This window comes from Trichosurus vulpecula, chromosome 3 (genome assembly GCF_011100635.1).
Source record: "Trichosurus vulpecula isolate mTriVul1 chromosome 3, mTriVul1.pri, whole genome shotgun sequence".
Lineage (NCBI taxonomy): Eukaryota > Metazoa > Chordata > Mammalia > Diprotodontia > Phalangeridae > Trichosurus > Trichosurus vulpecula.
Window position 1 is genome coordinate 329,498,285 of NC_050575.1, and position 14,527 is coordinate 329,512,811.

General features: G+C 37.3%; 1 pseudogene; it reads left to right on the forward strand.

Annotated features, from left to right (window-relative positions):
* Nucleotides 1-5,311: 5,311 nt before the first annotated feature.
* Nucleotides 5,312-10,193, forward strand: LOC118842560 (annotated as a pseudogene).
* Nucleotides 10,194-14,527: the final 4,334 nt, after the last annotated feature.

Here is a 14,527-nt window from a genome sequence, read left to right on the forward strand (position 1 = left end):
TCAGAGGTACAGAATGTCAAAGAGAGAAGGCAATTCAGAAGTCATTTTTTCCTACTATCTACACTAATCCATATTTAATATCCCCATTAGCTGACTTGTTCTCCAGACCAGAAACTGTGTCATTCCATCACAGTACTTGAGTTGTGGTGTTATTGGAGCAGAATATAGAGAGCCTATCATCTTCCTAGACCTGGACTCTACGTCTTTTTAAGTATTGTAAGGTTTCATTAGCCTTTTTTGACTGTTAACTAATATTGAGTCTCTGCTACACTAGAACCCTATCCATATCTTTTTTTTTGTGTGTAACCACACCTGCCCCATCTTGTGTTTCAAAGGTAATTTTTTGAACCCATGCGCAAGACTTTACATTTATATCGATTCAATTTCATTTAACTAAATTTGGCCCAATGTTCTAGCCTGCCATGATCCTTCTGAATCTTGCCCCATTATCCAGTATGTCAGCTTTCCCTGCTAACTCTGTGTCATCTACAAATCTGATTAATGTTTGATGTCATTGTCATTATCATGCCGTACCACACACATCTTTTGTACCGATTTGTGATTTCATTGATAAAAGGACACCACGATGAAGCCACTCTTTCTGTTAGTGCACTCTACAAATTACAGCCTTCAAGGATGGCCCGCACCATTAAGCGATTTTCTCAATATGTGTCAGAAATGAGAGCTGAACCCAGGTCTTCTCAACTCCGAGGATGGCTTAGGTAGACTAGACTGCTTCTCACTGTGGCACCATTATCATCCCCATTTTAAAGATTAAGAAACAGGAGGCCAGACAAGTTAATTAACTTGCCCAAGGCCATAGACCTAGTAAGAAGCAGAGCCATGTGTCAAACCTGCTTCCTCAGACTCCAAATTTACTATTTTTCTCGCAACAGTGAGCCTGCTCCACATGCACGCAAACAAATATCAAGCAAGTTAGAATGTGATAAATGCCACAGTAGAGGTCCAATGTACTATGGATGTTTTTCTTATCACACTAATATATTTCCTAGGATCATAGAGTCATAAATTATAGCTGGAAGAGTCCTTAGAAATCCATCTACAATTCTACTCCCTCATTTTAGAGATAAGGCAACTGAGGCCTGGAGAAATTAAGTGATTTGCTCAGCCTCATACAGCTGACAAGTTGTAGGGCAGGGATTTGAACTGAGGCCTGATACTTCCAATGCATCTGTGATCTTATCAAAGTGGAACTTCCCTCAAACTCCCTCTACAACCCATCCTTAATCTTTCAACCTCTATGAACTTTTATATGCTTTCCACTATGTCTTCTATGAATTAATAATCCTCCCAGCATTCTGAGGGCTCTCTCTGATATCTCCTGAGGGTGGAAGATATGGGTGGTACTTTGATTATTATTTGTTTTTGTCATATGACCAGTTCACCTCCTTTCGCAATCAAAGTAAAAATAACTCACATTTATACAGGGCTTTGTGGTTTACAAAGCACTTTCCCCAGAATAAGCCCATAAACTTGCTAGTATAAGCAATATTCCACCTATTTTATAAATGTATATTTTATAGATGCCTAGTTTCACATTGCTTAGCTAGTTTTGCATCCAAGTCTTTTTTCCTCTGGTATAATATGCAGCATCTCCTTAGAAGGCATGGCTTTGCTCTTTTTATATAAAATAAATTTTATTGCTATAATTTGTTTTTATATCACTTACATTTCTATGTATCTTCTCTCTACCCCTGAGAGAGAGCCACCCATTATAGTAAAAAGAAAAAAAAGTTCAGCAAAAATAACTAACATATCACAAAAGTGTGGCATTTTATGGAGTATTATACACTCAAAGTCGGACACCTCTTCAAACAAATAGGTGTAGAGGTGAGATTTGCCTTATCTCTTTTCTTATTCATGATAACAATAGTAGTTAGCATTTATATAGTGCTTTAAGATCTACAAAGTGATTTCCATGTCATCTCATCTGATCATCCCAACAACCATGGCAGATAAATGTTATTATTATCCCTGTTATACAGGTGAGGAAATTGAGGCTGAAAGAGTTTTTGGTGACTTGCCCAGGTTCACACAGCTAATAAATGCTCGAAGCTGGGTTGGAAATCAGATTCCTGACCCCAATCCAACGCTCTGTCCATTTCACTCATTTTTGATTGTCTTGTTATCTTTTAATTTATATTGCAGTTATTATGAATATTCTGTTCTTTGTTCTGCTGACTTCACTTTCTTCACTTTTTAAATCCTTTACTGCTAAGGACATCCTGAAACCAGAGAAAAGAATCACTCATGTATATTTCAGAGAGAAAGAGACAGAAAAGTGGGAAGGAAGAGGAGGAAGAAAGTTGATGAAGCCACAGAGAAAGACAAAATCACCACTATTGAATTGTAGATTGCCGTCTTGTCAGGATTTTTGCAAGATTCCTCAGCTACACTTTTAATTTTCATTACTTTTTATTTTCCTTGAATAAGCTCAGAAGCAGATTCTAATTTTACCAGAGGCTTTTCATCAAATCAGACTTTTTATTCTCTCTGGGTTATCCTAGTCACAAAAACATCTCTCTTTTCAAAGTTTGCATGATATTAGCTAACCCTGGTGGGTTACATTTTCTTGAACCCACAAAGTTAAGATGCAAATGTTATTCTTTAACCTGCTGCTTCAGTTAGCTTTCATCACAGAGATACCCATCACATTCTGAGTAGCCAGCATTTTCACAGACACTCTGAGGTTGGGAAAAAAATTTTCCTGAAACACAGGCCAAATGAGGCAAACTTTTTTAACTTAGAAAAAAAGTCCCATCACTTTCTATTGCCGTTAGTCTTATTCAATGTTTGCTTTCCTTAATTTCACCTGACTATAATGATAACTTTTGTATATCAAAAAAGCCTTGCCATTAAGATATGTTACTGTGTACCTCATGTGTAGCAACCATATCTAAAACACATCATTTTTGAGAGGAAAAAAAAAATAACAAAAAACATCCCAAAGCACTTCATAGCTAAAAGAGTAACCATGTTTACCCCAGATTACTTGTATGCATACCAGACGTGGCCAGGTGATGTTTAAGAATGGAGGGTCTAGTTCCAATTTCCCCCACCCACTTACCCTGCCCTATGGCAAAGTTCTGGGGATCCGCTGTCTGGACCTGCATGTTTTTTTTTCTTGGGCACTGATTTATCCATACCTCCTTCAATGATGATGATGATGGTGATATTGATAATGATAATAATAGTAATCTGGCATTCATACAGTATCTACTAAGTGCCAGGCACTATACTAATAAATATTATCTTATTTGATCCTCTCAGCTCTGGGAGGTAAGTTATATTATTATCCTAATTTTACAGTTGAGGAAGCTGAAGCAAATAAAGGTTAAGTGACTTGCCCACGTTCCCACAAATATTAAGTATCTGAGTCTGTATTTAACTTCTGTCTCCCTGACACCAGCTAGAGAAAACAGAGAGAGCAAGGAGAAGGAAGCAAGGGACAGCTCATCCTTTACACCATAAAGTGTATGGTTACTGTCTTCAGTTTTCTAAGGATGATTGTCTGTGTTACCAAGAGATAACAGTGGCCAATCAGTAAATCGGTGAAGCTGTTTAATAAACTGCTTTATTAAATAGTTCAATAAACATGAAGGCGGCATGGTGTATGGAATAAAGGACTGAATTCTGGGATGAGGAAGGATGTGATGTGACCTTGGGCAAGTCAGTTAACTTCTAGTTACTATAGGTAACTTTGTATATCTATATATTGAAGATATTGATCTGCTTTGGTAAAGGAATTCCTCATGAGGAGCTTACTACCCCTAATAAAATCACAAGACCAAGCAAAAATCAATGAAACAAAAAGAAAATTCCATATATTGTATCTTCAGTGGAATCACAGCCATAGCTGGACAATGATGATAAGCCATTAGAGAAGCATATTTTCCAAATGGGTTATTGGAATGTTCTTGTTCCTAATTAACCAATATTTGCTCCATTCCTGGAATTGAATTTAATTGAATACTTCCACAAATAATTTCTGAGTACCTACTAAATAGGATGTGTTGTAGAAGATGAATAGGATCCAATGAGGTATGAATCTGTTATGTAACATGGATGAGAATTCTGCCTTTGAAGGTAGGAAGAAAATAAGCATTTATTAAGCACCTATTATGTATCAGGCCCTGTGCTAAGTACTTTACAAATATTATCTCATTTGATTTTCACAATAATCATAGAAGGTAGGTGGGTGCTATTATTATTCCAATTTTCCAGTCCAGGCAGCTGAGGCAGAAATAGGTTAAGTAACTTGCCCATGGTCATTCAGCTATCAGTTATCTGAAGCTAGGTTTGAAGTCAGGCCTTCCTGACTCTAGGCCTAATGCTCTATCCATTTTTGCCATCCAGCTGCCTCTTTTCCAGGAATATGCATGTACCCAAATACAATGTATTTGGGAAAATAAGATTGTAAGAAAAGATAAATACTAGCACACAGGATGGCTGCTAGTACAGGTTCAGTCTTGATCTGGTCAGACAAGAAGGACAGGAAGACAGCTCAGAGGGGTTAATAATCTTACTTTATTCTAGTCTAGTCTTTTCAGAAGGAGTTGCTGATAATGGGAGCACCAACTCCTACAGCATTCTCTAATCACCCTTCTCATAGGGTCCATCAAGAAGGGGAGGCAACTACCCCTACGTCTCGATGGGCTCAATCTAGATAAGCACAGCATTCCAGCTTGGGCCCTCCCTTAAATCCCCTTAAGCCTCAGTGGGGGCCGTTTGAGGCCCAAACACAGATTCACCCCAAGCCTTGATGGGGGCTGGTCAAGGAATACTCAGCACTCCAGCTTGTCCGTTGAACCCTAAGGGTTCCCCACTCACTTACCAGTCCTCACCTGCTTTGTAGGACAACAGACAAAGAAATCCTTACAAGTTTACATTATCTCACTGTTATATCTCACTGTGTGGTCGCAGTAGATATTTATAATTTAAGCACAAATGTTTATATTATTTATCATTATATAATGCTGTGCAAGTGTGGTAGAGATATTTACAAATCATGAGCCTGGGAAATAGAGATTGTTACGGCCATGGATCCTGGGAAACTAAACTCTAAGAAACAATAACAAAAATCCAATTTATACACACTAAAATTCACCTTACTGTACAAAGGTACACAAGAATAAAAAGATAACCCATAATATACCAAGTGATAAAATGAAAATTTTCAGAGTAGCTGAGCATCAAGTACTAAGAAGAGGATTATTTAGAGCTAGGACTGACTTTATGAAACTGTATGTTGATGAATGGATCAGTTTGGCCAAATGAATCGTAAGAGAGCATGGGAGCATTCCAGGTGAGAGTAATGATGTCAACAAAGTTATGGAAGTGAGAAAATGCAAGGTACTTTCAAGGACAGTGAAGGAGGCTAGCATGGCTGGAAGTATTCAACTCAACAGGTCTTTGCTAAAGTCATACAAAGTACTGTACTAGGTTCAAGGGATATAAGAATGAAAAGAGAAACAGTCCCTGCCTTTAAGGAGCTTACAGTCTTCTGACTATAGGCTTCATGTTTGGAAATAGTGAAAGATAAGGAAAAAAAGCCAGATTTGATCTGTATTTTTAAGAGCATTGAATGCCAGACTAAGGAATTTGGAATTCTTCTCACAGGAAAGGAGGAATTAAATGGTTTTAAGCAGTAATGTTTGATTAAAAACGAACAACCGAACAAAAACATGGAAGTGATGGTTTAGGATTATTAATGTGGTAGCCTGTACGCTTGATTGGTGAGGGAAGAAACTAGTGTCAGAGAGACCGGGGAGGGCTATTATAATAACCTAGGCATAAAAGATAGGTGGCAAAGATATGAGAATGGAAAGCAAGGGACAAATGTGAAAGAGATGGAGAAGGTAGAACCTGTAGGCCTTGCCAAATACACACAAGCTGAATTGTTAAGGGAGGAGTCATCCATGGTAGTGGCCTGAACAGAAAGACATAAACAATGAGAAGAAACTGGCTTTGAAGGAGAAAAAGACAAGTAAAATAAAAAGAAAAATAGTGCTGATTTTCAACCATTTCTGGCCCAGGCATATGGTGCAGAGAACCACATGACGACGAGGCACGTTATCTTGGTAGCTTCCAAACTGTATTATGTAACACTCTATTTTATATATAGACTAGAACTTAGCATCTTTCCTACTTAAGGCATCTTAAAGTGGATTTGCCAAGCAATGCTGGTACAGATCATCTATTCTACTGCTTTGAGTCACTCACTGAGCTTTCACAGAAGGTTCTAATCTCAGCTAAGCTTGTGTGGCTGTAAAATGTTCACTTTAATTTTCAGCACATCAGTTTCCTCATCTCTAAAATGGATACAGTCACATCAACCTGTCTCCCACTGCCATTTTAAGGTACAATTCAGAACAATGGCTTAGGGTAAATTTGTCCATTTAATAAAAGAGTAGATGTTTTACTGTAGCGCTTTATTTAGTGATAGGCTGGAGCTAAACAGATATAAAAATAGAAAAGGGGACACAACAATCAGCTTAAGAAAGATGTACTGTGGCTATCGTGCTATCATCTCTCTCTCTCCCTCCCCTACAACCTCCTACTAGCTATCAATCTACGTATATATGGTCATGTTGCATCTAACTGTGTGCAGAATTATATAACGGATTAAAGCTGACCTCAGAGCCAGGAAGATTCTGATTCAAATCTTACATCTCAAATCTATAGAAAGTAAGACCCTGGGAAAGTCACTTAACCAGTATCCCAGGTAGCTCTCTAAGATTTCAATTTCCAGAACTATTTCTGATCTAAAATAGGAGATGGAGCTTCCTTACCACATTTTCCCTATAACAATGAAATCACAGGCTTGAACTCCCCCCCCCCAATATATGGATATGTGAATATGCGTGCATATGTACATAGACACATTTATATAAGGTATATGAAAAAGTTAGTGCAGTTTTAAGCATGAATTGCTTAAAACTTTAAAAGCTTCATTTCCTTAAAACTACACTGACTTAAGGAATAATATATGCATGTGTATACACATTATATGTGGGTGTATATACATATATATATATATATACAAAAATATATGTATAGTATATATCTTAATATATGTATATTATTATATCACTTTTATGTTTTGAAACATACTACATGTTTCAGAACTTAAGTAGAGATGATTTGGAGCGGTTGGAGAGGATGTGAAGAAGAGAAGGATAGCAAAAAAAAAAAAAGGAGACACTTTCCAAAACATAGTCTGCACTATGGTTTTCTCAGCAAAGGCAGCTAATTGTGCCAAAGAATGTGGTGGCTTGTGAACTGAACAGGTTTCTGCTAGAGACTAGATTAAAGCCACAAAACTCAATTTCCTTCTGACAGAAAGCAGGCTTAGGACTACCACTCCAGAGGTGAAAGGCTAGGGCAGTAAATCATAATGTTCCTTTATTCTGCTTTAGCAATATGAATTTTTTTTCAGGACAATGATCTTCCTGAAGCAGGACATTAATGGTATTGTGTAATCAAACAAACAAAAAAAAAAACCCCAGGATTTTATTTTTCTCCATAAGTTCAAACCAACATAAATTACTCAAAATAGTTGGGGAACATATTGCATTCTAAGAGTGAACTCAAAATTATTAAATTACATAAGATTTTTTTAGTATTTTTCTTCCAAAAACTCAGTCTTTAGCTTAATCATTACATTTATGCATCCCTTTAAGAAAGCAAAACATATTATTAGCATCATTTCACAAACTGGGAAACTGAGTCACATTTCTAAGTGAGTTCTCAAAGTTGCTCAAGCTTCAGAGTTGACTAAAATTCATTTCCTATTTAGTACCTCTTATATATTAGATTGTACTTTTTTACTTTACAAAGAGTAATCCCATGTTTTAACTTTAACTTAGAAAAGGATCTGTTTAGAGTAATGGTTAAGTAGGATGAGTGCTGGACTTAGAATCCAGAGAACCCGAGTTCCAAACTGGCTTTTATTCCATCACTTAGAAGCTGTATGATCTGATCAAGACAAGTTACGAAATAATACAAATACGGGAGAAAAGGAGCCATTCTTCAGTTGATAAGTGTAAATGGTATCTATAGTCAATTCTCATGGAAATAAATCCAAACTAACAAAAATAAATGAACAAAAAGCTCCAAATCACTAATTAAAAAAGAAATATACATTAAAATAATTCCCACATTTCACTTCATGCTCATCATATTGACAATGATGACAAAAAAATAATGAAAATTATTAGTGGGGTTGTGAAAGGACATGGAAAGTAATTCGGTATTGGCAGCGAAACTACAAATTGGTCCAAGGATATATAAACTACATCTTCCCTAATTCGCTAAACTGTACATATCCTTTGACCATGGATACCATTACTAGGGATGTACCATCAAAGAGATCAAAGACATAGTGAAAGGTCCCATATATGCAAAACATTTACAGCAGCACATTTTGTTATTAAAAAACAACACATCAGAGGATATGAAAGTAATGGAATAGTTATCACCCTAAAGGAAATTACATAAGACACAGATTCAAGGAAACTTGAAAAGACTTACTTAAAACAATGCATAATGAAATGCCAGAAATAGGAAAACTATTTATTTAATGCTTCAATGATACAATATCATAAAGGAAAATGTGAAAGAATTAAGAACTCTGATCAATTCACTGCCCTGTTAAGTGAAGTATTCCTCACTTCTTGGTATAGAGGTGGTAGACTATGGGTGTAGAATGAAATGAATATTTTCAGACATTAATAATACAACAAAAATTTGTTTTACTTGACTATGATTATTTGTTACAAGGGATTGAATTTATTTATTGTGTAGGGTGAGAGTTTGTACCCAGATTAAAAAAAATCAATCTCCCTAAGATATGAAATGAATGAAGCCCTCATCATCATCCTGGGGTTTCAGAGTCTGCATTTTATAGCCAGTCTAGCATCGATGTCCACGTAAGCTAAACATGACCTTTGGAATAGCCCTCATGATTCTAACTCGAGAGTAGCTGAGATTTAGGCTTAATGGTCAACACCAAATTTGGATATGAAGTTGGTAGAAACAGCTATGTGTGAATTGAGCTAGGATTTGAATGCACCCCCCCCCCAAAAAAAAAAGACTGAGATAGTATAGGGAAAAGTATGCTGCGAAATATTGGAGGGAAGGGAAACTGTCCAAATTTTTTTCCTATCATCTTCAAAGTAAATAATCATTTGTAAAATACAATCATTGAACTACAGGAACATTGAGCTATTAAGGGACTCATGACCTGACTCATAACCCCCCTAACAAGGGAAACACGGCCAGTAGGGGCAATAGAAAAAAAAAAGAAGCTGCCACAAGCCCCACAGAGTAACCAAGGACCCTGAGGAGAAATGTAGCCTACTTGGCCTTTGGAGAATAAACCAGAAGGTGCATGCTACACTGGTATTATTGCCTAACCCATATAACCAGTAGACCCATGGTCCATGATTGTGTCACAACCAATGATGAAAATGAAGCAAAGCTCATCAGCATTTTCTGGACTTAAAAATTAGCCATGGTGGGAGGCGGGGTGGGGTGACAAGATAGCAGCTGAGACAGTGGAGCTTCACAAACTGAAGCTTGCTGAGCTGAAGCAGGAATGCCTTGTACGGGGTCTAGACACCAAAGGAATCAGGTAAGATCTCATCAATAGACTCCAGGCTTATCTTGAAGAGCATGCTGAAGAGGAGACCACTGAAAATGTTCTGGGAGATGAAACAAAGGAAGAAGAACCAAAGCCAGTAGAAATAGCTGTCAAAGAGGAAGAACCTCTGGAGAAAATTGCTGATGTGGCAGCAAAGAAGAAGGTAAAGAAAATCATATTTGAAATACCACAGAATGAGAGGATGTGGAAACGAGGTGAGTGACTCAATGTACCTGTGAGCTTGGAGAGCAAAAATCCTGCTCATACAGCTCGATTTGCCATCTCTTCAGTTTCAGCAAAAGGTTCATCACCAGACACCAAACCTATGGTAAACATGGATAAATTTAAAGAAAGGGCTCAGAGAGTTGGTTTGAATGTCTCCTCAGTCTCCAAGAAGAGTGAGAATGATGAGAAGCTGAAAAAGAGGAAGGAGCGATTTGGGATTCTCATAAGTTCAGCTCGGACTGGAGCCATGGAGGACACAGAGGCAAAGAAGAGGAAAAGGGCAGAGCAATTTGGCCTTGCCTGATAAGAAGTTTTTGCTCCCTTCTGCTGTTGATAATTCCCATCTATGATTCTTCTTGGTCATTTACATACCCACATGCAATACAGACAGGCACTTTCCAGGGCTTTGCCCCCCGATACAGATACAAACCTTTTTGGTGCTACAACTTCAAGGTATTTTTTATCCTTGTCGTTGTTTTTGTTTTGTTTTATTTTGTTTTTAAATTCTGGTTGTTAATTACCAAAAAAAAAAATAGAAAAGAAAAAAAAATTAGCCACAAACTTATTGGTTTGGGTAAGTTACTCAGGAGTGTAGATGAGCTATGTGCTTTGTGCTATTTTAATTCTCTTTTCAAATGGTGCTTATTTGAGTGATGTTGCCCAGACTCACATTGATGCTGAGGATGACTTTTCTCTAGCAATCTGCTTATTATTTGTCAAGTGGTACCATGTTGATGTGCTGAGATGACTAAAGCAAGAGTAAAAGGGAATAAAATGGTCATAGTGAGAAGCAGAAATAAGAGCCAACTTGTAGCTTAAATGCTGATTTTGACTCTCTGGTCACTTGGTTTATTGAGAAAAATCTGTACATTCCTACCTCTGAAGGGTTTATGAGGGAAAGAAAGAAATCACCTTTCTAAAGAAATCTAATATATCAGTGCCCCCTGGAATTGGAAATTCACACTAGTTTGCTTTATTGAGTGCCCCTTTAGGAGTATATGGAGAAAAAAATCTATCTGCCACAATTAATACATAGTCTAGTGTATCAGTCAGTAGAAATTCTGGGCCCAAACTCAGAATTCTACCAGAATTCAATGGGACCACCCAGAGTGCTCAAAAATATAGGGATGAGGGAGGGTATGTAATAATGTGGTTACTAAATGATAGCAGTAATATAGAACGAGGCTAACCTTTCTCTCTCTCTCTCACCAGACTATTCCCATATTCATGCTGTGATGATCCCCCACTTCCACTTTCTTTCTTTCCTCTTTTCAGTTCTTTGTGATCTAGAATGAAGATCTATACCCTGGAATGCTCTTATGTTTTCTGAATTTTAATTCACCTTTACTTCTTATTTATCTGCTCATTGTAAATGGGTTATGTATGTAGTTCAGAATGAACTCTCTTCCAAGGCAAGACAGTGCTAGTTAACTAGAAGATGGCATCTACCTTATCCATCAACTAACCCCCTATTCCATGTTCTATGGTCTTGGACCCCACCAGATGTGGTTTATGGGAGATATGAGCTCTTCTCTGAAGGACAGAACCCCGTTTGCCCATGTAAAGTAATAATTGGAAAAAGCCAACTGTTTGATTTTCATTTTCTACAGAGGTGTGACTCCTTTGCAAAAGAAAGTCTCCCATAACTCATACACGTCATATAAAATGATATTTATAAATTTTGGAAAGGACAAACAGATTATAGATCTGGAACTGAAAGGGACCCTCAGATGCCAACTAGTATGATTCCCTTGTCTTACAAATGAGGAAATGGAAACCTAGAGAGGTTGTTGAGTTTTCCAAGGATGTGCACAGTAAGTGGCAATGGCAAGATTTGAACCCAGCTCTGCCAACTCCAGAAAATTGTACTCTTTTCACTGTGACACATCGCACCACCCTGAAGCCATTTATCCTGAGATGAGATTTCACCCTGTGGAATGGTAGTTGTACTTTGAACAAGCACCAAGGTACTGTTACATAACAAGAAGAGAATCTTTCCAGAGCTCATTCTCCTTGTCTGAAAAATGTGGGGGTTGGGCTATGTGGTCTCCAACCTCCCTTTCTGCTCCACATCTTTTATTGATTATCTATGATCCTTGCTACTGGTGCCCTACACTCAGGACCTCAAGTTGACGCAGGATACTGTTTTTTTCTCCTCACCATATCATATTAATTTGGTTTTCGTGAATGTCTGTATCTGACAGGGAACACAGAGTGTGTTTTCAGCCAGCAGATGCTAGAGTGCAGTGAACCTAAGAGTGAAGTGAGTGAGCAACAGGAGATAGAAATGTCAGGTGGAGATAAGAGCTGGGGCACAACTGATGCCCAACTTTTAGATTAAGTAGAAAACTGGTCACCCTGATTTTTGAAAAGTTCTTTTGAGATAAATAGCATCATCTTTGTGAATATCAAATTTAGGAAGTGTTTTTTAAATCTTAAAAATCCCTTTGCTGTGTGAGCCCAAACATCAATTATTTAGGACAATCTATTCCTCGTGAGTTCCTCCTCCTTGTTCATTAGACTTGTGTTCAGGATAGACTGGAACTCAATTCAATAAATATTTTGGGATAATAAAAGAAAAAACAATTATAATGTAAGCAAATATGATTTTGTGTATTTATATCATCATTTATTTTTTTAAATAAAGATTCTAGTGAATACACTCACTGGCTCCAAGAACAATTTTCATATACATATTCATGTACATATACATATACAAATGTATATTTCTTGAAGCAAGTCCTGGGACTGGTGTTGATCTCCCTCTATTTCATCCCACACCTCATTTCCCCAAGAAAGAAAGATGTATAGGAAGTATTAGGGATAAACAAACTTCCATCGTAGTCCATTGTCTATGGGTTCTTAGGAGCATTATATTGACCTTTGGGTTTATACCCTAAAATAAATGAAGGGGTAAGAGGAGACTGAATTTGAGTGGCATAGGAACCTATGCTTGGGAATGCTGATGAGAATTAAAGGGAAGAAAATTTGATTCAAGTGTTCTAAGGGAAGAAAAAATAAGTGGGGAAATGCAGGGCATCTACACTGTGAAGAAAGAAGGGGATAAGAACTAAGTCTAAACCATTCAGAAAACTTAAAATCTGTGGCAGCTTGGGGGTTGGAATGTTTCCTGATAGCCAAATTTAACTGCATCTTATTGAGTCTGGTTTAAGCTTTAACTACCAATATGTTGGTAGCAAATGTGTAACAGAAAGTAAGAAAAATAACTAAGCTTTTGGGACTAGCCTGTAAGAATGCAGTCCTTTGAAAGCATTTTAGGGCTGCCTCATACATTTTTGCAACATGTTCAAAGGGCTCAATCCTTCAAGTTCTTGTTTCCCACATATATTCCTTACCTGCTCCTTGGCCAGTACAAGAGCAGATCTGTGACCCTTCCTTAGAGACTTCCTGGAGAGGCCCTGGGCAAGCTTGGATAGCCTCTTCTTTAATATCTATGAACATGGGAGACAGGGATCTCATGGATAATTGAAACACATCAGTAATCTCCAAGTCTCACTGTAGTCATCAGTGTCAACTTTTACCTGAAGCCAACCTTCCACTAAACCTTGCCAACAAGAAATGCATTAGACAGTTTTCTCCTGGCATAGAAAAATAAGAATCAAGAATATTGAAAGAACTTGTAGATCAAGTTATGGAACCACTATCAGTAATCTCCAGTTCAACACAGTTCAACAAGCATTTATTAGCTGCTAACTGAAACCATGGAGAATAAGAAAGGTGTTCCAATACTTGGAATAAATAAATATCCCAATTTTCAAAGTGGGTTAAAAAGTAGATTGTGGAAACTATAGGCTATTGAGTTTGACACTAGTAATAGAAGTACAGAATCTAAAAGATTCTCTTCTAATGTGAGGAAGGGACTACAGAAGCTATCTGATCTAAAATGCATCTGAGCAAGAATTATCCCTATAACATCCCTACCCAGTTTTCATCCAGCCTCAGCTTGAAGACAACTGGTAAAAGATCTCCAAGGCCACATGAAACAGCTTTTATATTTCATATTGTTCTAAATATTTGAGGTTTCCCCCTTACATTAAGCTAAAATCTGCTTTTCTAAAATTTCCACCCATTGCATTTAATACTGTTCTGTGGGGGCAAAACAGATTACATCAAACACCTGTTTGATGACAGACCTTGAAATACTTGAAAAAGCTGTCATCTCTTATCCAGTAAAAGGATCCCCATTTTCAATAGCCCATCCTTGTATGGCATGATATTGAAGCCTATTACTAACCTAGCTGTCTCTATCTTTACTAAAACATCAATATGTTTGCTACAATAGTCCAGATGTGACAAGGATGAGGTACATCAGGATCATCACCTTCTTGGCGGTGATAATCCCTGATACTGTGCTTTCTTTAATGTAGCCCATGATTGCATTTCTTGTGGGTCTGTTGTATGTTGTTTGGTTCTCATTGTTGGTTCAAATTAAGTCAAAATTTCCAAATCTTTTTTTTCAGATGAACATTCAGCTAGTCGCATCTCCCTCATCTTGAAGTATTGACATCTACTTCTTTAACCTGAACATAAGACTTTTACTCTTAGTAATGTTTTATTTTATAAGATTTGCTCTGATGTTTTAATCTATCAAGAATATTTTGAATACTGGATTTGGCA